Genomic DNA, 23,715 nt, shown 5'->3' with positions numbered 1-23,715 from the left:
CCTGAGGTCATAACAGTAGCATTTAAACACAATTTTCCTGCCTTCCTTCTCTTTAATATAATCAAACCAGGCTGCTGTTTCAAGTATATCTTTCAGAATATTTTTCAGCACTTATATTTCTTCATCATATTGACGTTCATCCATTGTCTTCAAGGGACATCTCATGCTAGCCTTAAATTACAATTTGGCAGGTTTTGCTTTTATGAACTTATTCTGAGCCTTTGTCTGCTCTCAGTGAGAGTTTTTATAATTAATTTCAGTGTATACAGGATCAGATCTTTAATGTCACCCCTGATAATACCCAAAATATTCATAATCTCATTTAAATGCATCTTCTTGGGTCTCTTGTTTTGCTGTCAATCCCTTTGAGAAATACAAAAATTAAAAAAAAACAGAAGATCATTAGATACACAAAGACTCAAATGCCATGTACAAATTTAGTCTTTGTTATGAAATATTGAACGTTCACTATGTAAAAAAATACCTATATATTTGGAGACCGCATACAACTCAAATATTACAGATACATGACCCAAGAGTATAAAACCTTTTTTTCTGCAAGTATTCTAGCTTTATCTCCTTGCTAAACAATTTTAAGTGGTGAACCATGACAACGTTGCTCTTGTATTAGACAATATAATCTGGACATCAAGAAAAACAAGAAGAAATTATCGCAGAGTTTATGTCTGTACCATAGCAATTTTACAAAATACATAGCTATTGATCTGCAATCCAGGTAAAAAGGAAAAGACTTCTTATTTATGGAAAGAGGGGAAATTTTATCAGTATTTTAAAAATTATTGTACCCGTGTATTTAAATTAATTTTATTATCAAATGCTTAGCCCCCAGAAAGTCAGACTCACTTCTTGCATCTTTAAATTTATTCTTAATAGAGCATGATTTTAGAATTTTTTCACAATCTTTAACAGTTTTCCCAAGTCATTTTGAAAACAAGATTTTTGTGAGTCATTGTAATAAATTATTTCATCAAAGATCTCTGTAAAAAATTAAAGATAGTGTTAGTTACTTAACTAAACTTGCTATAGTAATAATACAATATTTACTATATTATTACAATTTACATATTTTTAAATATTTTTTCTGACAGGACCAGTTAGCCCTCTTTTCAATGCTAAGAATTAAAGGACATTCCATGGATTTAAAAAACACTGATGCCATTTTATCCCATTTCAAAACCCAGTCCTCAACTAACCAAAGGAAAAAAAAAAGGGGGGGGGGGGAGAAACTAAAAAAGAAAAAAGAAAAAGGAAACCAGGAAACAACAGTTAATTAAATCTGCTTTTACCATGAGCGCTCAGTTTCATACAATTTTGAAATAACAGAAGAGTTGAATAATTTTAATTGCAAGTCCTTTAACATAAGCATGTAATTTATAGCTGCATAGTTCAATATGAATCTTGAAAAGACCAAAAAACTAGTTCAAATATAAAAAATAAACCAAAAAACAAAGCAAGCAGCTCCTGAAAAATGACATAAATAGCAGTTTGAAGGGAAAAAAAAAATTGCAATTAAAAAAAATTCTTAAATTTTGTTTCTGCTTGTACTAGTGAAAGTTGTTAACATTTTTTTCTCGTATATTTATCCTCATCTATAAGTTTTTGCATATTCGAACCCTGAATGAAACATATTAGATTTCAGACAAAAATATTTTCTAAATCAAAGCTCAAAGCTCAAAGCTTTGGCTCAACATGTCTTTTGCATAGAGCTGCAGGTAATTATTTGGCCAACCACTCGGATAGAAGTTTGAAACATTGCAATCCTTCAGTCATTCAAGTGCTTGCTTATGTTCTTATTATGAGCTTCCACATGTCCAGGAGAATTCTGGACCCTCCAAAGCCCTTGAAGTCAATGATGAGAAGGGCGTTTCATTTTGAGCGCAGAGAAATGTGGATTTTGGGCTACTTTTTTAAATCTGAAAGTTGGGGATTTTTTAAATCAAAGAACACCAGGATCCCTGATGATAAGTCGCACTGAACTCAGCAAACTCAGCAAGCTTAGCAATCTTTGACCCCTGCCATCAATCTTGGTGCCATTAAAGTCAAACTCAAGGGTCCAGTAGACTTGAATGGGGCTTGGATTAATAATGGAGAGAAAAATGAAAAGGTAAAATCATGTCACTGGGCTGATTGAAAATTCTTTTTTTGTGTGTGCATATATAGCCAAATATAAAGTAGGAGAACATTATTTTTTATTTCTTCAGTGAGCTGTTGAGGCTAAGACATGTTCTAGGTCAGACTGGTGGCTCTGTCAAAGCAAAATTGAAAAAAAGAAAAAAAGAAAGAAGGAGAAACAAAATTAAAACTCCTTTAAAGGATTGGTTTGCTTACTTATTTATATTTTTCTCCTTTCTTTTCTAAGGACAAAGGGAATGAGAGACTACTTCTTAAAAATGTTGTTTACAAAGCAGATTTTTCCAAGAGAGTTATAACTGTGCTGCTTTCCTTACAGTAGATGTCCTGAAAAGAAGTTTTTCAGTTTCAGATGACAAATGAGTATCATTACCATAGCATGGACCTCATGATGCAAAATCCAATGAGCTCTCAACCATCAATGAAATAAATAGAGGTTGTGCACATTCAGAACCTCAAAGGATTGAGCTCTATTTGCAGTATTCCCTATGATACAGAGAAAATACTGTAATAATAAGGTACTGTTATTAAACTCTCTTTTCCCCAAGCATGCTTACTCTCTCACAGGCTCAAGGATTATTCATTTAGTTCATGTAAAGTGGGGTAGTTTCAACAAGAGTGACTTTCTGCTTCAGATCTTTTGGAGTCCTGGCCTGGTAGTTGTAGCGTCCATATGGAAGAGCCAGTTTCAAATCCCCTTGGGTAAAGAAGGGAATTGAACCTAGGGTATCCACATTCTGGGTGAGTGTCTAACTTTTGGTGCACTATAGGACAGGCAGTACCTCATTTTCTGACTGAGAAAGAGCTGGCTTAGGAGTGTAAGTTCAGGAGACAGCTCAAAACTGTTGGAGGCTAGTACCTCCCTGTAGCCCAGAGTAAGAATCCTAAGTTCCTGAGAGGGGCCAGTACTCTCCTCAGCATATTCTCCTGGTTAGTTAAGGGACACCCTGCTCAACACACTGAGTTTTATGAATCACATTGTAAAGCTCTTCCATTCATTTTGTAATGACTGCAGGTGCCTAATTTGGAACCGTGGGTGCCACTAGCTAGTAAGGCACCAAAATTTAAGTGTTGCAATAGTCACTGTTGTGACATCTAAATCCTTTGTGGGGCCTAGGTGTTTGAGGACAGAAAAAAAAATATCTGAAGATATAGTACGGTTGGGGTGGGGCTGTAGCTGTGACAGTCCAGGAAATATGCAAGAAGCAAGATTACTTTGGTGATATCTTTTGTTAGACCAGCTTTTACTTGGGAGACCTTGCTTCAGGAGATATATGATTTGGGTAAAATCCCACCACTGTGGAGAGAGACAGTACAAGCTCTATGTGCTAATTTAGTCTTATTTAAGACTTGCAGGAATATTCAGCAAGATACTTAAGGGTCTACTGCTTTCCTTACAGTAGATTTCCTGAAAAGAAGCTTTTCAGTTTCAAATGACAAGTGGGCATCATTACCGTAGTATGGACCTCATGGTGCAAAATCCAATGAGCTCTCAACTATCAATGAAGTAAATGGAGGTTGTGCACATTCAGAACCTCAAAGAATTGAGCTCCATTTGCAGTATTCCCTATGATACAGAGAAAATACTATAATAATAAGGTACTGTTATTTAATGATTGAAGGCTTAATAAACATTTTGTTAACATTCATTGGAGTAGGGAGTAAAACCCAACACAAGGATAGTCACACTAAAGTCTTAAGTAGGGCCTTCATTGAAACTTGTGTTGTGTATATGCCTAACACAAAGGGAGGAAGTTTACACTGTGTTTATTCCTGTGTGCAAAAACCATGCTATTATGCTACTGTGCACTAGTATTAGGCTACTGCACAGTAAGCATTACTAAAAAACTATGCATCAGAGATACCGTGCAGTAACTGTAGTTACTGAGCATTTATGTAGTACTTCATTAAGCAAGGGCATTTGGGCCCAAAAGGTCACAAAGAAATATTTTTTTTTGGCTAATATTTAGGTGGTCTAATAAGAGTTTTGTCTGCCAATAAGTACTGTGGATTAATAAACATGTAGATTTGCCTAGAGGGATTTAACACTAGGAGAATGAGAAAACTGGGTACTCAGACTAACCACTTTGAATCCTCTCATTTCTGAATTCTTCACAATTACCATCTTTGCTATCACCAGTCCACTGAAGCCAAGGGAATATTAAGATGTACTTAGTCTATTTAACAAAAATTATGATTTAAAGTAAAACACTCAAAATAATTTGAGGGACGCTAAGGAGAAAGAGGAGCACAGTTTGAGCATCCAAATGCCCAATTTAAGAAAATCTCTGTAAACTTTGCTTTTAGTTTTCATATGACAAAAAACTGTCATATACTCTCAAAATTATTCTTGGCAATTCACACTCCATCATATGAATATATATAAGAGAGGAGAATTATACCTTAATTTATTAACTTTGGAATTTTTATCTTACAGTAAGCTTGTATGTTTGACATTCTTGGAAAACATATAAATATCTGTCTCTATAAACAGAGATAGATACCCATGTGTAGAGTGGTATCTATATATGCATCTACCTGCATATATACTTTAAAGAAAGTTAGCTTGTTTGCCTGGTGAGTATTCACAAGCTGACTCGGCTCTATTTTTTTGTTTATGCCATCAGATGTAATTGGTTTGTTTCACATGTCAGATCAGTCTTGCTAAAACTTTACAACAAACCTGAAAATCTCAACAATATTTAATTACAGTCTTTCCTCAGAGTTCTTATGGAAAATTATTGTAATTAAAATCCCAAATTAGGTCTTATCTCATGTGCTATCTAGAAAGTTAGACTACTCACGATAACCACCATAACCACAATACCTAATTGACATATGCCACCCACATTAACTTCACAAGGTTTTCCAAAATACTGTGGTTTTCATGCCAGCTCCTAACAGATATTAATTTCTTACTACCTTAAAATAATTTTTAAATTTCTCCTCAGAAGTGGGAGATTGCTCTTAGTCTGTTCTCTGTCCTGCTAATTTAGCTTTGAAATTAGCTTGCCATGAAAAATAATAAAATAATAGTTTATAACAGTGGTGGTTAACCTCCGGTCAATGGGACAATGTCATCTAATTTGTGGGTCTCCTCATGGATTCAAAAATTTGGCAGTGGTGGAGCAGGGGCAGGATTAATTGTACCTTCCCAGCTGCCTAATTTTACTCTGCAGTTGAATCCTGTGTGTGGTATTAGGCCTACTTGCTGGATCATACCAGCAGATTGACACCCTGCACCTGCCCCATGCTGGATCAGGCCCATGTCACTCATCTGGCTTCTGCCACTCATCTGGCTTATAATAAAAAATAGAACCACTCCTAGGTGCACTTCCTATAGGCCTTTATGTAGGGGCAAATTTCATTGGCATTACTTGAGTAAAGACTTCGAAGACTAGAAATTTAGGCTCAGACCCTACAATGAACTTTGTGTGGATGCACCTCAATGCCCACATAGATGCTTGCTAAAAAAAACAAAACTGGCTTTAAGCACAGCCAGAAGTCTGCCTATACAGTTGTTTTTTTTGCAGGGCTGAGATATTTATGAGATGTACAGTGAAAGCTGCAGTAAGCATTACATCTATTATAAGACCCCTTGCTTAAGTAACCACTTACAATTATCTGTAGGATTTTTAATACAATTGTATTTAAACTTTAATGAAGAACTACCTCTGCTAGGCAAATTCTTTTTGATTGTGCTTTTCATAGTTACTTAAAACAGGTTTCACTGTGTGCACATCTGTGGGGGGTGGGGGGTGTATGTGTATATAAGCTACATGTATAAGCTGTCTTCCTTTGTATAGTGTTAAGCAGATCACTTCTGCTTCACTGTATGGGTACAATACTTTCAGTAAGGACATTGATAATCATAATAGATACATAATAGAAAGCAAGAAGACAATGTCCTTGTCCCTCCACTTTTTAATAAAAGAATATAATGATATAGACCAAGAACCACATGACATACCAAATGGAACCTGCCATCTCTGCTATTTGGTATACAGCTCTTATTCCTCTTTTTTTATCCCTATGCTTAGAAGAAAAGCATTCTTTTTAACAACTCAAGACAGAATTTCCTGAAAATCCCTTTTTGGTGCATCTTTATTGTTCTGCAGACTCATTGGCAGCTGATGGCTCGATTTCATCAATTATGCAGCTAAACCTTTATTCTACATTAGTTTTTGTGTTTAAATTATGGCGTGCAGAAGGACAGCCTTCACTTACTGTGTTTTCAAAAAATGGATACTGTCTCTTTAATGAAAGAAAAAAGTCAGTATAATGTTTCCCAAATGTAAATGCAATACGGAATAACATATAGCTGTGTTTATGTTATATGACATTTGGCGTAGCAGTATTAACATATTGCACAAACTCTGGGTTTTCCCTACTGTGGAAAATAAGACAGTAAAAGACATGGGAGATATTTCATATGACTGTAAAATAAATATTTTTTTTCCTCTTTTTTTGTCACTTGCTTGCAGAAATATTTTAGTATTATCTGTGTTTAAGCCAGTTCTTCATCATGTATGTAATATGCATACAGTACAAGGAGAAATGGAACAAGATGGCAGTTACAGCAGTGGCAAAATGCAAATTTATTTTGGCAAAAAAGTAATATGCGCACAATATCAAGCATGCTTAAGTTTGTGCCAGGAAAACTATTACGAATGAGGAATGGATGAAATGAGTCTTTGCATCATACATGATTATGTGTTATTTAACTTCATAAAAGAGTCTTTGTCTACTTGTGATTTCCTAGCTGCCCCCAAAAGAAGCTGCATACCACACTCCTGGGGCTGATGTATCTGGTTGGAATGGTAACAAATATCATAGCAGTAGTAATCCCAGGAACATGATTTTTTTTTTCCTTATATGAAGGAAATATACCAAAAGTATGTCAGAGAATTCACAGACCATTTAACTGCAGGCACTGACTCAGGGTGAGGGTAGGGGGAGTATTTTATTACATTTTATACTTAATAATTAAGATTTTGTAATTGCTTCCTGCTTCATTTTGTCCAACTTTAATTTGGCTATTTTATGCATTTGATGATGTTACCACTGTTATTTCCTCAGCTGTATTTCTCCCATATAGTATGACATGTTACTGAGTGTAGTTAAGCAGTGGATAAGTCATGTTTTTCACTGACACCATTTGAAAACACCTTTAAAGAAAAGCAAAAGGATTGGGGTCAAGAAGAAGTGGTGAGAGAATAAGAGAAAGAGAGAAGGCAGAAGAGAGACATGGTGAGAGAGAAAACAATATTCCTTAAAGATCATTCTCCACACTAAGTGTCACCATGAGGCAAAATAGGGTAGAGTGAACAGAAATGGTAACTCTTCTTCATATGCCAGTTTAACTGGGATGAATAGGACTTGCTACTATATTGATGCAGTGTAAAAATAGATGACTATGGGTAACAGTGAGAACAAAAATAAATGAATAACATCACAGAAATGGATGTTGAATGGCCTTTGCACAGCAGAGGTAGATAAAGGTTATAACAAACTGTTTACTGACCATATACACTTAATATAATTAAGAGGTCAGTTGAACAAGAGCTCACCTAGTAGGCGCTTTCTCAGTAGTGTGATTTATAATCTATCATTCAATACCACAACAATGCCCAGTTATTGCTCCACTACTTCAATAATAATCCCATCCTTTTTTAAATCTACATTCTACCATTAATTAAGGCTTTTTCATTTACATTTCTACATTTTTCCACAGTTTGCATCAGTTCAATGTAATTAACACATGTGCCTCTAACAGAAAAAAAAGCACCATGTTTTATTGAACAGAATATCTTATGTTGGGGAAAGGGAAAGGTGGAGAGTTATGGAAACAAACCAGAGCTGAAAAATTTCGCATTTTGGTGCTTTTTTTGTATTTGCACAGATCATCTTAGGATCCTTAGTCCCAGTCATAGTAAAACACTATCAAAACAAATGTTTTTGCAAAATATTTGAGCTTTTATATCTTAACAAATGCAGTTTGAACTGCTTAAGCAGTAAGATTTTTTTTCTTCAGTATTTTACAGACTGTAAAATGTGAATAAAAACACATACTTATGCACCAGTGATTAAATACTCTTATAACAGAAATATTTATCAAGGGGTATTTCATAGCTAGAAAGTTATAACTAAATTGTATTTGCTAAGAGAACATTTCCTATAGTTTTCCTTCATCTCCCAGCTACACAGCAAACATCTCTAAAGTGCACTTTCCAAGTGTAGTTAGAGAATAGGAAGGAATGTAAAGTTTTTAAAAACAGCCCTTATTAACTTTTCCTTCCATTGATTCTACTGTAAACTCTAAAAAGCCTTTTTAAAAAGCAAATTCTCATACACTCAGCAGGTGAAATGTTCCCACACAAAAAAAGAAAAAAAAAAAAAGGCAATCAGATTACAATCCTTTTCCTTGACTACCAATATCCTAGTATATTCTTTGCTGTTTTATTGCACATTTATGAAAATGCTTGATTTCTTTATTAAAAAAGCAGATTCTTTAGCTGTGCTAACATAACACACTGTACCCTTAATAACTGGAATAGCTTTCAACAGCATATAGCTATTAGAAAAACAATAGATTCAAAATTGTACACGCATTTTGTATTGTTGGTGGTCAGGTGCTTCTACTGTAGCTTCATTAGAACAAAAAAGATTTTTTTTTTCCTGAAAACTTTTGTTCCCATATGTTGTGGATATTTGCTGGTTACGTGACTTCAGTGGAACTCAAAACGTAATTCACAATGAATGCCAATCTTTAACCTCCAATGTGAAGGTTTCCTGACTATTAACTCGCTGAGCTTAACTAGTTTCACATACTGCATCTGAAAAGGCTGCTCCTGTTCAACTGACCAGCGAGAAAGGACTGGACTTTTTGAAAATGGGATTTGGAATAACAGTTTGTTATATATATCTTTACATAAAAATTTGTTAACTGTCTGATCCCACCTTATAAGAGAGCACTTGTTTGTTCAGCTAAAAGGAACCCCCATCATGCTCCCTTTGGATTTGCTCAGTCAGCTGGTTTGTGCAACAGTGGCAGAGGTACACTGGAATTATGTGTACCCATTCATTGTGATTACACAGACAGAAGCAAGTGGATGTTGTCTGCTAACAGGAGATGGGAAAGGGAGGAGAAGAAGAATGGTTTCCATGGGTAAAGGGACAGTTAGGTATTATTTTTTTGTGGTTTTTTGTTGGTTTTTTTGGGGGGGGGGGCGGTTTGTAGTTTTTTAGCTATGGCATGGAATCATAGCAGTCATTCCTCTAGTAGAAACTGACAGGACATAAAAGACAGAACTATCAGATGAACACACACAGTGACTAGAAATATATCGACAGTGAAAAGACTTAGTTTAGCTTTGAGAAACCATCCCAAAAATAAAATCCTGTATTAACAAGTGCAAAAACAAACAAAAAGGAAACTCCAAACATTAAAACACAGTGTATAAAATGGTGTGAGAAATTTAAGTCACCATACAGCCTTTTAGTCAATAAAAAGCTGTGTTCATGTGTCTTTGTTTGGATTGTGGCCCATCCTTTTAATTTTACCCAGAAGGCCTTTCAAGAAGTGATCTGAGGGTAAAAGCACCCAGTCTCTGTTATATTTGACTGTAGTACATTTGGGCCTCTTGTATGTCTATCACATTTTATGAATCCTTTCTTTTATTCTTCATTAGTTGAATTATCGTCCATAGTTGTTATGCCTCCAAAGCCCAGTCCTGTTGAGTTCTGTGCTGCTGAGACTGTAAGTACTGTATGTAAGAGAATTAATACAAGAACACACAGTTTAAGTCTGCTATTACACAGTCTTGATGCTGATGAAACTGTGAGTGATGTCCTGTGACACATCGTTGAGTCACTTGATTTTATAGTCCCTTTGGATTGGTGATCTGATAATAGTCCCCATCTGACATCACAGCATTCTGGTTCTGCATTGGTTGGATTGTTTTCATAGAGCCCTGTAGAATAAACATTACAGAAAATTAATGCCATGAATAGAATGGACTTTTCTAGACTCAGCTATTAGTTCCAGGTCTGGCCTTTGTGGGTTTTAGGAACTGCTGAGGTGTTAAAGTTAGTCTACCCAGGGGGACAATGAAATAGGTTTCAGAAGGATTGCATAAAATGTGAAAATAGATGGCATGCCAACTCATTCCTACTATGAACCTGCTAAAGGCTGAAAAAATGTAATGCAGCCACTGTTTGGTACCTGGGACACTCATTCTCAAGCATGTTTATCAGTCTGGACGTTTTCTCAGCATTTGACATACACAGAATATGACTGACTGGGTAGGATGTAAGTTTATGATGGCCCTCCTTACCATAGTCAGTGTTGAATAAATATATCCTCATGTCTATTTTTGTTCTGATTTGGATAGATATTAGTACATGTTTAGCCATTTGGTGGAAAATGGTATACGTACATTGACTTTACAGCAATATTTTTTTAAAAGATCTACTCATAATGGTACACAATCCACTTAAGAGTTCCAATTCTAACCAAGTTTCTCTGATTCAGTTCTCTGTACTTAGTTGTGTACACTCCAGAGTAAAAACCCTATAATTACTAGAGTTGTCCGGACAGTGCTATAGCAAGGGCGGGGGGGAGGGGGGCAAGAGCGGTTTCATGGTTTCATAGTTTCATAGTAGGTAGGGTTAGAAGGGACCTAAGCAGATCATCAAGTCTGACCCATTGCCCTGGGCAGGAAAGGATGCTGGGGTCAAGCATCACCTGTCTAGGTGATTGTCTAGCCTCTTTTTGAAGACCCCCAGGGTAGGAGTGAGCACCACTTCCCTTTGAAGTTGATTCCAGATCCTAGCCGCCCTGACTGTGAAGTAGTGCCTCCTGATATCTAGCCTGAATCTACTCTCAGCCAACTTATGGCCATTGTTCCTCGTTACTCCTGGTAGTGCTTGGGGGAACAGGGACTCTCCCATAGGCTGCTGGCTCTTTCTGCCTCTGTGCTGACTAGAAGGGAGTTCCCCAGCCTGTAGGTATGTTGCTGGTTCTTCCTCCCTAGGTGTAGTACCTTGTACTTGTCAGTATTAAATCCCATCCTGTTCTTATCCACCCACCTCTGTAACCTGTCCAGATCTAGTTGTAGCCTGTCCCTCTCTTCCACTGTGCCCACTTCTCCCCACATCTTAGTGTCATCCACGAATTTGTACAAGGTGCTTTTCACCCCCTTGTCCAAGTTGCTGATGAAGATGTTGAACATTGCGGGCCCGAGGACTGAGCCCTGGGGGACCCCACTGCCCACATCCCTCCAGGTCAAAAAAGACCCATCCACCACCACTCTCTGGGTGTGGCCCTCCAGCCAATTTGTGACCCATCTGACCATGTAGGCATCGATGCCACAGTCGCCTAATTTTTTAATGAAAAGGGGTGAGAGACAGTGTCGAAGGGCCTACAGTTTCGACCTGGAAGGGTGTGGGCAGTGGGGTCCCGCAGGGCTCAGTCCTTGGACCAATACTCTTTAATGTCTTCATCAGCGACTTGGACGAGGGAGTGAAATGTACTCTGTCCAAGTTTGCAGATGACACAAAGCTATGGGGAGAAGTGGACACGCCGGAGGGCAGGGAACAGCTGCAAGCAGACCTGGACAGGTTGGACAAGTGGGCAGAAAACAACAGAATGCAGTTCAACAAGGAGAAATGCAAAGTGCTGCACCTAGGGAGGAAAAATGTCCAGCACACCTACAGCCTAGGGAATGACCTGCTGGGTGGCACGGAAGTGGAAAGGGATCTTGGAGTCCTAGTGGACTCCAAGATGAACATGAGTCGGCAGCGTGACGAAGCCATCAGAAAAGCCAATGGCACTGTATCGTGCATCAGCAGATGCATGATGAATAGGTCCAAGGAGGTGATACTTCCCCTCTATCGGGTGCTGGTCAGACCACAGTTGGAGTACTGAGTGCAATTCTGGGTGCCACACTTCAAGAGGGATGCGGATAACCTGGAGAGGGTCCAGAGAAGGGCCACTCATATGGTTAAGAGCCTGCAGACCAAGCCCTACGAGGAGAGACTAGAGAACCTGGACCTTTTCAGCCTCCGCAAGAGAAGGTTGAGAGGCGACCTTGTGGCTGCCTATAAGTTCATCATGGGGGCACAGAAGGGAATTGGTGAGTATTTATCCACCAAGGCGCCCCCAGGGGTTACAAGAAATAATGGCCACAAGCTAGCAGACAGCAGATTTAGATTGGAAATTAGGAAGAACTTCTTCACAGTTCGAGTGGCCAAGGTCTGGAATGGGCTCCCAAGGGAGGTGGTGCTCTCCCCTACCCTGGGGGTCTTCAAGAGGAGGTTAGATAAGCATCTAGCTGGGGTCATCTAGACCTAGCACTCTTTCCTGCATATGCAGGGGGTCGGACTCGATGATCTATTGATGTCCCTTCCGACCCTAACATCTATGAATCTATGAATCTATAAAGTCTAGGAAGACTATGTCCACTGAGACACCTGCGTCTAAGGATTTAGTGACCTGATCATAGAAGGCCACCAGGTTGGTCTGACAGGACCTGCCTCGAATGAACCCATGTTGGTTGCCCTGAAGCATGATCTCCCCTGCTGGCCCCTTGCAGAGGTCACCGCCCCAGGACAGCCAAAAAGTGCCAAAAGGTGCTGCCCAGCCAGGGCGGTGCACAGGATGGAGCCATGAGGGGGCGTGGGGACAGGGGGAGGGCAGGTCCTACCACTGCATGCACTCCCAGGCAAGCATGGCGGGGGACATGTGCCCCCAGATTTGTGCACAGGGCAAGGGCGTGCTGCCACTGTGGGTTTTTCCCCCAGGTGCCAAACTTTGTTGGTACAGCACTGTGTCTAAAATTCAGGTAAATAGCAAGCCATCAGGCAATTCTCTATTTTCTTACTGTTTGAACTGTATAGCAGTAATGAACCTTACACGATTTTGTAATTTGAATCATAAGGAAGTAAGGTTGGAAGGGACTTCCACGTCATCTAGTCCAATCCCCTGCCTGAAGCAGGGTCATCCCTATCCAAAACATCCTATACAAATCCATTGTCTAACCTCTTAGCAAAGCTACACAGTCAGCTCTAACGTAACACAAGACATAACACCGTAACCTGCCACACGTAAAGCAGGGGAGACATGGCAGCCAATGTCCTGCTGTTCTATATTTTGTAATTGTATTCTTAACAGATCCTAGGAAGTTGGTTATGTACCATGCTACAGGATGGCAAAACCCCCCACAGTCCATATCAATTTGACCATGGGGTAAATTCCTTCCTGAGTTTTGGAATATCTATTTCTACACTTCCCAACAATTTAAATGCTGTACAAGTTGTTTTATTTTGGGTCAGTAATGAAACAACATATTACTTTTTTCCCATAAATGTGTTTTACAGAGAACATGATTTGGAGTTGGAATTGCAAAAGCAATAAGTTTAAATAATGGCCCCAAATCCTTCTTTAATTTAAACTGGTAAATTAAGGAAATATGGTCTTTATAACTAAAATATAGTTCAACATAGCATCATAAATTCACACTATGAAGGCTAAATTGCAAAAAGTAACCTAGAGCTGTACTAAAATTTTTGGACAAGGCTTTTTAATAGGAATAGAAGATTTCTACTCATTGTAAACTGAACTCTTTTCTAGAAAAAGGCCTGTCTTTTTCTGTCTATTGTTGAAATATACTAACAATTACACAGTAGCTGTCTGATATACAATTAAACAACAAAGTTTACTCAGTTCACAGGCAAAACATAGATGAAACCCAAAGTGGTGTATTTTATTTTTGTATTTTGGGACCTAAAATGATGGCAGGCTTACACCAGTGTAAATTAGAGGTGTAACTGGACAATTCTGTGCCTTGGGTGACAATGGGGCACAGGGCAGCAGCTACAGTCAGGTTGTCATTGGTGGTGTGGTGCCCAGGAGAACAGTGGCACTGACTGCTGTTTTTCTATGCCCCTTAAATCAGTATCCCTAGGGCTAGTGCCATAGTTGCCTCCCTTCTTTGTTATGTTATTGATATAATCAGCCTTTGCATCAGGGTAAAAAAGAATTAGACAGCCGATGGAAACCCCACACCAGGATAATGTCACCCAATCTAGTGCAAAATTACATCTGAAAGGATCATAGAGAATCTGTACTCTTGGCAGGAGCACCTGGCTTCAAAGCAGCACTAACTTCAGGGGTCACACTCATTGGCTGCAGGGTAGGCTGGGTTCAGATTTGAACACAGGCATGGATGAACTGGGCAGCTGCCCGGGGCCCAAACAGAAAAGGGGCCCAACAATGAAAAAAAATGAAAAAAACCCCATTCCAATAGCAAAAAAAATGTTTTAATATTGCGCATATACAGGACTGGCAATGTTATCAACTGAGAGTGAGCTATATAAAGACATCAATACCACAGATGTGATAAAGACTATTGCAACAAAAAACCGCCGCATAGTGGCGAAGCGGGGCCCGATACTAAAAGTTCACCCAGGGCCACCAGGAATCTAGGTATGGCACTGGCTGGGCTCACTATATAAGTCCAGTCCCTTCACCTGGCATTAGTTACTTAATATTTCACACCTTGCAGCTCTCCCTCCCCATTTGTATTTTGAATTTCCTGGCTTTTGACTTCTGACACAGCCTGGACTATTGACATGGATATTCCTTACTGATTGGGACTTTGACTCAGACCTTGTCTTAGGTCTGGATCTTTCTCTGGCTCAAGAACTTGTTTATCCCTGTGCTCCTTTAGACTCCCATGCCCCCATCCTCACACAAGCATTGCCTGTCTTCAGACTACAGTAAATTGGGGTAGAAATTTACTCAAGGCCCATATTCTCTCACACTACCTACTTGTGAAGCAGTAATAGTGCCTAACAGTGCAGCTAGCTAACCTGGGAGAGCAGATTACTGGCTTGCTCTAGATTCCAGCGTAAGTTACATAGGTGTACAAAATAGGTATCTGTTACACTGGTATATAGGTGTCATATGCTGAGGCTCTGAATTGGCATTACTATTGGCATTACTATATAGACTGTCTATGATTTATAGAAAACAATTTTCTTTTTTATTGCATCCTTTTGCATTTTAAAGCTTCTGTGAATGCTGTTTGAAAACTGAAAGAGGCTGCTGGATTTCCTTGCAATACTCATACCAGGGAGCTGTTCCACAATACTCAGACCAGTTTTCTGGTTGGCTGATGCCTACCTTTGGGTACCCACATTTAATAACTGTTCATTCTCCCATACCAACATGAAAACATTTTATTTCATGTTTTAAGTTATGCACTGACTTGCAAGATGCATAGCTATATGTGGCCAGAATGACAATTAGCTATGTTAGCCTGAAGTCAGGCAGATGGCAAGGTACATTTGCACTTTATAGACCTTGCACCACATAAATCAGAGATGCATAAGCTTTCTTAAGAAGTAGGTTAATTCATCAGATGCTAAGTAGGAATTGCAGGAAGCAGAGCTTCTGAACAGAAGGGAGTGATTAGAATACAAGAGGTGGAGAAGGGCAGGGGGAAGAGGGGGCATTGCTGAGAGAGGCAAAGTGGGTAGAAGAGAGAAAAGCAAGCAGTAACCCATTGAGGGTGCTTACAGACATGGAAAAAAATGCTTTAGTTCGACACACCTCTGAACCAAGCACAGTGCATAACCAGAAGAGGAACTGCATCAGTTTGACCTGGCTCACCCAGCATCTGTATAGCTCACACACTTCAGCAGCGCTTTTTGGCACTTTTATCTAAAACTGGTTCAATCAACTATTAGACAAAAGCACCAAAAAGCTCTGCTGAAGCAACCAAATTATACAGACACTGGAGAGCTGATTCAAACTGATTCAGTTCTTTTTCTGGTAAAGTGTTGTTGGGTACCCAACTCCAACTATTTGGGTTGGTCTAATAAAAGATATCAAATTCACCCAAGGAACCTTGTCTGCCGTTGGGTACCCAAAGCACTTGGTATTTAAATTTTTTTTGTCAAACAGCTATTGAGGTCAATGATGTAATGTCCAGGAAGGTTAAAGTGGTCTGCCACAGGTTTGTATGTCATGCTCAGAATATTCACTGCTGCTGAACAAGAAACCATGACTAGAGGGTGATAGACATCTGCAGAGGAAAAGGGGCCACCTATGTTTTAGTCCCAGTAGGTAACACACTATTTGGGATCATGTTTGTGCTGGTTATTTCAAATAGTATAGAACAGTCCCCCTATTATCGTTATATTTTCTATGGCATATAGTTTATTACATTTTTTAAAACATAGTAACTGCTTCTGTATGGGAAATACCTTAAAAGGCAGATAATTACACAAACTCTTCTGTAACTTCAGTAGCTCAAACTATGAGCTGTAATTGAAAAGACACCAAATATTATTAATTCTTTGATCCCACTGTAGCTTGCTTACTGCTCCAGCTGTATTTCCTGCCTTTCTTGTTATATGAAAACACAGACTTCCTTTGAAATCAAAGGCTATATATACAAGTTAGCAATCAAAAAACATTTGATTATTTGCTGTGCACTACTAAATTATAGATAAATTGGTAGCAACTCCGTAGTTAAGATGTCATTGAGCTTTTTTCGTACAACAAAATTAAATTTCCTCTGTGCCTCTGTTTAGCAACTGAATTTACAGGTAGTCTCTAAATTTACAATTATATATTTAATAATAATATTATATTATTCCAGAACTACTACATACATGACAATTGTAGACTGCATGAATAATATAGCCTTTAAGTTTTGTAGTAAAGCAATTAAACATTTTTTTTTTTTTTTTTTGGCTATAAGAAGAACTTTTGGCTTCTTGTAATGAAACATTGACATTTAATACAATTTAAAAAGGTTACACACTTGTGAAAACCATGACACTTCCAGTCTGGTTATATATGTAATTGAAAAACAGAACAGAAAATGTTTATTTGCTGTATTCCTTGTAAGATTTTATATTTTCACTAAGAGAAGCTGATAAATCTTTTAGGAACTAACATAATACACTTCCATTTTTCAAAAATATCTCCCTGGCTGCACAGTTTACATGCTTCTCACTCAGCATTTACTGCCTTTTCCTTGTCACCTGACCCCAGGTAACTCCTAACATTCACTAGTAGGGGGTCTCAGCCTGATGAATGTACAGGAATTATTTGTTTTAATATAATAGGGATGTTTCTTGGAATTCAATATCATTCCTACAGAGTCCAAGTCATTTGGTTTTTCAGGCTAGGGCTGCATACATACATTCAAATGACCTGGTAGAATTCTCCTGGGATTGTTCTCCTGGTAGAAAAACTTGGCCAGAGATGCTTAGTGCTGAGAAAAACTTGCCCAGATATTTGTGTGCTGAGCCCCTGAAGAGCGGAGAACTTGCAGTGCTGATGCTGTGCAGCCATGGGTCCCCTGCATACACATGTCAGAATGCTCTGCAGATTCCCCCAGTCTATCTGGATATAGATGGCAGCAGTGCACAGGACACACCTGATTAACTGACCTAGACTGCTCAGGGTCATCGTGTGTCTCCCTGCAACACAATGTGATAATTACGAAGGGGGCATGTTCTGCTCCCTTCTCAGCTGGAGCAGTAGAGTTCAGCCCAAACAACACACTGTCTCCTTGGGAAGGGTTGGTAACAAAGCACCTTGGGATTCTGGAGAACTGTGCTGTGGCTTCTCCAGAAGGGAACAGGTACAGACATTCACTATCTTCCCAGGAATGATTTAACTGTGGTTATACCCAGGTTACTTTTCTTCTGAAGCGCTTTTTTGAACATTTATACACTGTTGGTCTCTACTGGGAGGGCAGAAACTGAATGTCTGTAGATGGCCTGGATCCAGACTAAGGAGCTTCTCATGGGCTGAACAACCCACCTCCAGTAGTAAGGTGCCAGCTTATCTGGATGACTGCCAGAGTTGCTACATTGGTGTCTCTCCAGAACCCAAATGTGAATACCTTGTCTTCCCCCTCACCACTTACCCCATTCCCCTGCTGCTAATTTTAGTTATTATTGGCACCTGAAGACCCCATATTCATCAGTGAGCAAGGAAACAGAAGTGGGGAAGTTGAGCAGGTTCTAGAGCTCAACCCAAACTGCAGCTCGGTCACGTATGTTGACAAGACCCTCAGTACAACTCCTCACTTCAGAGCCTGTGGTCAACATGAATATAGAACTTCCTCTAAGGCACTCATGCAAAACCCTGAGCTATAACCTCCTGCTTTGCCACTTTTCAATGCCACATTACAATTTTAGCATTCCACTACATTTTAGTGAGGATACTGTTATCATTGCTAAGGCCAGAATTAAGTTTGCACATTTGAGTATTGAGACTATACTGGGATAAATTAAACATACTGGAAACCCTCACTATTTGTGTGTTTGTGGGTTTGACATTCGTGGTTTCAAATATTCATGATTGCTGAACCCACATCTTAAATACACTTAAAGGAGCTCTGCGAGAGCTTTGTGCTTGCGCTTGTGCTGCCACCAGGCTCCTGCCACCACCACCACACTCCCGCCGCCATGATCCCGCCATTGCCAGTGCAGCCATGCCCCCCTCCCCACAGCTGCTGGTGGCACTGCATTAATGAACACAGATGGAGTTCATGAACGCAGTGCCTTATTCATGGATTTCACCATTCACAGGGGATATGAGAACATATCCCCTGTGAATGGTGAGGTTCTCCTATACTTAATTTAATTGAAGCAAAAAGGAATTACTGAGCACTGTAAATTTCATGGAGTTAGTGGGGTATCAACAACAACATAAAGACATGTTCACATACAAAATTTAAAGTTGTATGCCATCTTTTCTACATTGTTGGATCTTGCAAATAACTTCAAAGGGAGTTGTGAGCATTCTTCTTGATTAGGTTATTACAATTTTACTTGTGAATGTTTTGGAAACTGAGATGCAATTAAACAGAAGTCTTGGAAACAAGATTTTCTGTCTAGCCCTATACTGGGACTCTTTAAGATTTCCAATTTATCCCAAGACAAAATGTTTTCTTTCTGAAGAAGATACATCCAAAAATAAGAGATCATTAAAATGAAGTGCACTAAGAATTTTGTTTGTTCAACTTTGCTGTGAAGTATGAAGCAAATAATGCCTCCTGCATTGATATATTCAGAAGTGATATAACTGCCTCAGACAGTAGCAGCATTGTGCATGACATTTCCTTCTCTGAGGAATTTCTGGGAAATACAAGAAGATAAAGTAAAGAACTCTTGGAACTACAGATCTTAATTAAATCTTTAACTAAAACCCAAAGACTTTGGGTGTTTCGTGTATAAGTTCTATGTTGTTGGGCCCTAGCTATGGCTAGCAAGTAGTGGGTGAACAATTTCCTTTTGTTAATTCTTCATAAAAAGGAGAATGTCTGAAGCTTTATTAAGCATGGATGAGTCCTGATTATTCAGTGTTTATGCTGGCGAGCACCCATTTTCAGAATTATTCTCAGTGACTACACTGTTAACTACTAAAAAGGAGCTCACTGAGATGAAAAACGGTTGCATAACTGGAGTTTCTAGGTAAAATATTAGACTGTAAGTCTAAGTGAATAATTCAGGAAATCATTTAAAGAGGAAAACATTAACATGAAACAACAAAGATCCAACTGGAATTTTAAAATCTCTTTCCACACTACAACCAAAAACATTTTTAGCACCATCACTGTCGCTTACATTTAAATTAAGTTATTGCATAAAGCATCTGTGCCTCAAATCAACATTTAAATTGATAGGATTAAATATCTGCTGTACACACCTCTATCTTTTTAGCCTGTTGACTTCAATATTAGAATTTTCCTAACATGGAAGGGGAGAGAATGGAAAAAAAAGCTGTGACCAGCTCTCACTGCTTTCATAAGGGTTGGTCTGGAAACCAACTTTCTTTGATCTTATCCAGATGGTTTTCTAAATTTCTAAATTGCTATGTCTGTGGTACATGATGTTGCTTCTGTTTAGCTATACATTTTTCATGGTTTATAACATAAAATGTAATAGAATGAACTATAGAACAAGATTTTAAAAAATAAACAAGTTAGCCTTTATTCAAACAGATTATTTTTAAACTGGCAAAGTTGTTGTTTAGTTCTTTTAAGAGCCAATTTCCCACTTAAGTCTGCATTCAAATTATAAGCTTGATGAAGGTTTGTTGTTGTTTAATTTTATTTTGCTACTGCTTGTTGGAGTCTGGCAGGCTGGTTCAAGCAGTTGTCTCTGGGGTAAATTTTCTTTCTGTGAGTAGAGGGAGAAAAAATGTATTGATGTTCCCTGGAATATTTACACCATTTTTATACAAAAACAGATGGGGCCAGATTCTCTCTGCTGGTGTTAATCACTGTCATGCCAATGGAGAGATGGTGACTTATATCTGATGAGGAGCTGGCCAATACAGCTACACAATAAACTCATTTTCATCACTTTTTTCTCTCTTTTGATCATGCTCTGTGCTGAAAAATAGGAAGAGTATATAGCCAGATTCTAAGCCAAATCAAGCTGTGGGATTTGAGGATTTTTTCCTATGTGCCTCTTCTGAGTAGTTGTAACAGATACAAGGGTGGTGTGGCAACACATCTGCTTCCCTTTGTCCCTTTTGGCTGTGCCCTGCATGTGCAGTGAGAGGTTACGGGCTCTTCAGTGCAGGAGCTCCATATGTACTGTGAGCTCTATGAGCTCACTGCTGGTCAGCATGGGGTTTACCCTGAGTACATGCTTTCAAGCAGCTCCAGAGAGATGCTACTCTTCATTCTTCCCCTTCCTCCTCCCCACACTCTTGAATTCACCAGCAGAGGAAAGGAGGGGAAGAACAGCCAGAAAAGCACAGCCCCTGCTTACACTTGGCTCTGGAGGCTCTGCACTGCTGCTGCTTGTCCTGTTCAGCAAGGGAGAGTGGAAGGTAGATAGAAGGAGTAAAGAGCAGTAGGCTTGAGAGCTGCTTGAAAGCAGGGACCATGGCCAGAGCCTGTGCTAGTGATCTCAGAGCTCACAGCCCATGTGGAGCTCCAGCAGGAACTGCTAAGAGATCCTTGGCATCCAAGACAACACCAAGGGGCTCCAGCAACATCCCCTTCAGCTGTATGATACATGCAAAATGAGCTGTCTTCAACGTGCATGAAGCTTCACCCCCATAACTGAAATCCTGGATCTGCCCATGGTCCATCCCTCCACTTGATGTGCTTGTCTGGCTCCCCGGTGTCCCCTGCTGACCAGGGGGCTCCAGCCATGCCTTGCTCACAATCATCCCATGGTATGAGGGACCATATTCTGCACCTCTTTTTAGTAAACCCTGGATCTGCCCATGCGTGGTCTTTGGTGGAATGTATTAACTGCTGTTAAATATATGGTAGAAAGGGTAAATGGGATACACACATAAGCAATAGGCCTGTGCAAATAGGGAATTACTCAACTCAGATTTGGATTTGGCTGATTCAGAGGACAGTGACTTAATTTGGAGATTCAGATCACTGTCCCAAGTTGATTTAGCCAGATCAGCTTCGGAAGATTCGGCACTGATTTGGAGAGATTCAGCCATAGACTATAATGGTGAATCACTGAAATACCTACAACTTTGTTATTTTTTGGCTGATTTAGATAAAAATTGCAGGAATGGTAGCTTCTTGTGTGGGCATGAAGCCTGCTAAGTTTCAAGGAGATAGGTGCAGGGGTTTCTGAGAAACAGCACCTTAGGCTGCTGACAAGCAAAACTCGTGACATATGTGACTTTGTATATGTGTTAAGGTACAGGGGGTGAAAATTGCAGGGATGGTATCCCCTGTTCTCACCCTCACAATTCCATGGCAACCAGTAAGCCTCAGGCCCCTCAAAGATCTTACAGATCTGGGTTTTCCTCAGCCAGGACTGTGTGGTGGCTGGAGGTTCTGGTGCCTCCTGCTCCTACCCGCCTTTCACCAAGAAGGTTTGTGTGGTCCTGGCATTTCCTGGGGCTGCTGTGCTGCCAGCAGTCCCACTCAGGCCTCCCTACCATTGCAGGGGACAGTTTTAGGTCATGCCCAGGATGGTGTGGGGCCTCTTCCTCCCTATATAGCCCCAGCCCTTATACCTTCAAGTTCTTTCTGGCATGAGAGCTCAGGAGAGAGACATTCTTCCCTTACTGGCTGGTGAGAAACTAAACTGCTGCCTCCAACTCTAAGAGCAGGGCATTAAATGGCCACCCTCATTAGCACTGGTCCTGCCACCTACATAGCCCCTTGTGTGGGCATGAGGAAGGCCTGCCAGGTTTCAGGCAGAGTGGTGCTTGGGTTTCTGTGAAGCTTCACCTCAAACTGCTGAAAGTAGAACTTGTGTCACTTGTGTGTGTTAAGGGGTATAGATTGTATCTGTATTGGTCTAAGTATGTATCCCAGACAAGGGTTTTAGGGTCAATCTGATATCTTTTATTAGACCAATGGAAAAGTTGGAAAAATTCTTCTTAGCAAGCTTTCAGGTTGAAAAACCCTTCATCAGGCTGAGGAAACATCTAGTTCATGTGTGTGTGTACTCTTCCTGGATGGAAGAAATAGTAAAGAAGCCAGAGGCTGGCATGCAATGCAGGCCAGGAAGCCAGTCAGCCTTATGAAGGGTTTTTCAACTTGAAAGCTGACATCCCAGGCAGCTAAGCTGAGCTCACCTGGAGTCTCATAACTGCACTGTAACCAGCAAGCCTCAGACCTGTCAGCCAGGACTGTGGTAGCTGAAGGTTATGGTGCTTCCTACTCACCTTTCACCAGGGGGATCCTTAGTCCTGGTATTTCCTGGGGCTGCTGTGCCACCAACAGTGTCATCAGGCCTCCTGACACTGGCAGAGTGCAGTTTTAGTGGTCATACCCAGGACTAGGGACCTCCTCCTTCCCCATAGCCCAAGCTCATACCTTCAAGTTCATCCTGGCATGGGAACTCAGTGGTGAGATGTTCTTCCCTGGCTGGCTGGTGATGCAGCAGTGCCACCTCCAGCTTTGAGAGTGGGGCATTAACTTTTTTTTTTTTTTTTTTAAAGGAAATAGGTGCAGACGGAGAGAGGAGGGTGGTACTCTCTCTGTCTACAGATGGAGACTGAGGAACCCCAGCAGTGAGAGATTCCCCTTCAAGAACACCAGCTGCTCCACCAAACCAGGATCCAAGGAGGTACGATGGGGTGTCATAACATCCCCAGCAATGCTGAACACTCTCTCGCTTGGAACACTAGTCGGTGGACAGGACAGGTGTTCCAGAGCAACCGTGGCCAGATCCTACCACATCTGGCTGTGGGTTGCCCAATAAGCCAAGGGGTTGTAGTCCAGCAGCTCCATGTCCTCGGTGAGATAGGTAGCCACTGAAGCCTTCACACTACATGCCTGAGGCTGAGGCCTGGTGCATCTGGACCCCAACATTGAAGCTATGCCCTTGGCCCACATTGGCAGTGGCTGGTGTGGAGGAGACTGACTGGTGCTGGTTCTGGGAGTGCTGGCACAGGAAAGTGGATCCCCCTCTTCCACATCCCCTCACCTCTGCCCTTCTGCCTCCCTGACTCTGTTCACCAGCACCTCTGTCCAGTGATTGAGGGTTTTGGTGCTGCCAGTGCACATGCTCCCCTTCACTCTCAGGTTGCACATG

The 23,715-nt window shown here is 40.2% G+C and overlaps 1 non-coding gene across 1 annotated transcript in view; it reads right to left on the bottom strand.

Annotated features, from left to right (window-relative positions):
- Positions 1-6,060: 6,060 nt before the first annotated feature.
- NALF1 (NALCN channel auxiliary factor 1) overlaps positions 6,061-23,715 on the bottom strand; it is a 35,771-nt gene continuing 18,116 nt past the window's right edge. The window contains exon 2 of the transcript XR_009459205.1: positions 6,061-10,124. This is a non-coding gene — a transcript (NALCN channel auxiliary factor 1). The remainder of the gene's footprint in view (positions 10,125-23,715) is intronic.

Source organism: Alligator mississippiensis, chromosome 1 (genome assembly GCF_030867095.1).
Source record: "Alligator mississippiensis isolate rAllMis1 chromosome 1, rAllMis1, whole genome shotgun sequence".
NCBI lineage: Eukaryota > Metazoa > Chordata > Crocodylia > Alligatoridae > Alligator > Alligator mississippiensis.
This window is presented reverse-complemented; position numbering and strand designations above follow the sequence as displayed.